At 55.3% G+C, this 2825-nt stretch overlaps 1 non-coding gene across 1 annotated transcript; it reads right to left on the bottom strand.

Moving 5' to 3' along the window:
* Positions 1-652: 652 nt before the first annotated feature.
* Positions 653-771, bottom strand: LOC139155757 (5S ribosomal RNA). Its single transcript, XR_011557114.1, has one exon. It is a non-coding gene; the product is annotated as a 5S ribosomal RNA (ribosomal RNA).
* Positions 772-2825: the final 2054 nt, after the last annotated feature.

The following is a 2825-nucleotide window of genomic DNA, read 5'->3' as shown; positions in this document are numbered from 1 at the left end:
CCGATTTGTTCTGGGGCACGTGACGTGAAAGCCCAGAACTGATAGCTAGTAAATGGGGCCCCAACATCGTGACCAAGAAATATACAGAGCCTTCACCGCAGTGAGCGTGGAAGGCGGCCAAAACAGCTACTGGGCCACTGCCCGGTCGACCGTTGGGCTAACGTGATATTATGCCGTAACCGTGTTAGTCCAATTTGGACTAGCACAGGCGGATGGGTACCCTTATATCCCGCGGAAGCACCTTGCTCCCCTGGAGCATGCGCAAGCTGGCATCCCTAATCGAGGTGGCCAACCTCCCTTATTCTAACTGCCCCAATGAAAAGCATGATAGCTGTCACATGACAAAGCTAGCTTCGGCTTGCGAAGTACCCTGCCTGACCTACGCTCAGCTAAAGCCGACCGCTGTGCTATGGACAAAGGTTGTTGGGCGTCGGCCGCCCAAAGCGGCCGTTCCCGGGCCCATCCCTCCATCCTCCGTCTGACTCGGGACTCAGTACAGGTGTTAGAAAAACCCCAGAGCCTTGGCTAGAACGCCAGGCCCGCTAACCTACCCTTGACCGTCTGAAAACTCATACCAGGTCGGGTACCGCACAATGTGCTCCACCACTGACTGCGATAGCCCTTCCCAGCCTGAAGTCCTAAAAAATTCCTAAGCCTACAGCACCCGGTATTCCCATGCGGTCTCCCATCCAAGTACTAACCAGGCCTGACCCTGCTTAGCTTCCGAGATCAGACGGGATCAGGCGCATTCAGGGTAGTATGGCCGAAGACCCCAGTTGGCTGGCCACGATGACTAGCCCAGTAGTCTCCTGGCATCACCCCAAAGCCAAGGAGACCGAGGCTCCAGGGTGCAATTGCAAGTCTGCTTGGAAAAGCAAATCTTGCCGCCAGAAGGAAGCCCGAAAACACCCTACCGGGAGTCATTACCCGGCAGTGAAAATAAACCCAATGTTGAGCCGCACCTGACGATGGGGCGAGCTCAGTCCCTGCATCAATGAATACAACCTGCCACGCAATGTAGCTAGGCATACCGTTAATGGTTCAGGCAAAGTGTTTGTAACAGAAAAGTGAACATCTATGGCCCGCTCAGTCCGGGCCTCGTCATGCCTCTCCCCTTGGGCATGTCCTACCCAACGGGTAGGGTCCATATAAACACCTCGCCATATCTTATCCTTGATCGAAGGGTGGAGATGATGTCCCAGGGGAGTGGATGTAAAGCCAAAAGAGCATAAGCGACTAACTCACCCCTGCCGTCCAATGGGGCCCTGGGGGGGGGGGGGGGCCCGGCTGTCGCACTGAGATCCCTTGATGCAAGGCCACTCTGGTCCGGAGCCGGATCCTGGGCTTCATTGTTGCCTGGAGGGGCTCCAAACGCTGCTGAGGGCCCGTATCCGCCGCGAGCCCCAAAGGCAGCTCCCAGCGGGCAGCAGGCAGATCAGGCGATCTAAAAGGGGTGAGAAAAGGATTGAACAGATAGAATTGGCTCTGGCCCAAAGGCGACCCGGTTACCTGGGGGGAGCGGCCCAGAGGGAGGGGAGGACGTACCTCCCCCTCCTCCATGGCCCACCTCGTGGGGGCCTTGGCCCCCCGAGGGTGAAGACCCAGGAGACCCCTTGAAGAGGTCCACCTCCTGGGGGCCATGTTTATGGGGGCTTTGAAAACGAAATTCAAAAAATACAAAATTGTAGGCCTGCAAAGACCTAAAACCTCCCGGCCATCCCGATTAGAGAGGGGGGCGTGGAGGCCCCCGAAGGGGGGGAAAAAACCCAAGTAACCCTATTGGGAAAGCCAAAGTAGCAAAACCCCAAACCTGAAAAACCTTGCCAAAAACTGGGGCCCTGCCCTGCTGACTATAGCCGAAACCCTTAAGGGGATGGTTTTACCAAACCCCCCAAGGGCCCGCAACCCTACCCACCCAATGGGGGGGGAAGGGGGAAGGCCCCTAGCCCCCTCCCCAAAATAGGTGAGCAGTGTGGTCGGGCGGTAAGAAAGGATAGGATGCCTAGCTGCATAGCTAGAGGTATAACAAGAAGAAGAGGGATACTGGATCCCCTTGTATAAAGCGCTGGTGAGACCCTGTTGGAGTACTGTGTTCAGTTCAGGCAACCTCACCATAACATGTGACAAAAAGGAAAGGGCAAAGATGGGCTACCAGAATGGTGGAAGGACCCAGATATAAAATGTATCAGGTAAGACTTGATGAACCCAATCTGTATAGTCTTATGGGAAGGAAAATAAATAGAAGCAGATCCAACTCAAATAGGACCTAAACAAGAGAAAATAAAATAAAATAAAAATAAAAACCCCTTAGAAAACCCCCCCGTTCCCTTAGCACAAAGGGAAAGCTGAGGCTTAGGCCTCCATTCCCATAAGGCCTACTGGCCTATTCAGGTCCTAACACGTGGCAAAAAACCCCCCACCCCTTATAAAGGAGGGCAAGCACCCTACTTGCCCCCAATTAGAAGGGGGTGAGCGTATGCGAAATTGGGGGGGGGGGGTCCGCAATGGGGGGGGTCACACGAGGGGGGGGCGTCGCGCGGGGGTGCGTGTTAATCCCCCCCCCCCCGATGGCTGGCAAGCCAAACCTCTAAAATCCCTGCCTGGCTAAACTTCAACCAAAAGGAAAATAAAATCCTGAATCCGAGGCCGTTGCCTCGAATTCGCCAAACCTGGGCGAGGCCCCGTAACAGGCCTCGCCACGTGCGCAGTCCAAGAAGCGAACAACCAGCGACAGGTTGTTCGCTTTAAGAAGCCAAGCAAGGGGGAGGTCTTGTCCAGATCGCCCTTAAATAGGGCGATCTAGGACCTCCCACACCCAACAGGCA

The sequence above is a fragment of the Erythrolamprus reginae genome, unplaced genomic scaffold (assembly GCF_031021105.1).
Source record: "Erythrolamprus reginae isolate rEryReg1 unplaced genomic scaffold, rEryReg1.hap1 H_52, whole genome shotgun sequence".
Taxonomy (NCBI): domain Eukaryota; kingdom Metazoa; phylum Chordata; class Lepidosauria; order Squamata; family Dipsadidae; genus Erythrolamprus; species Erythrolamprus reginae.
This window is presented reverse-complemented; position numbering and strand designations above follow the sequence as displayed.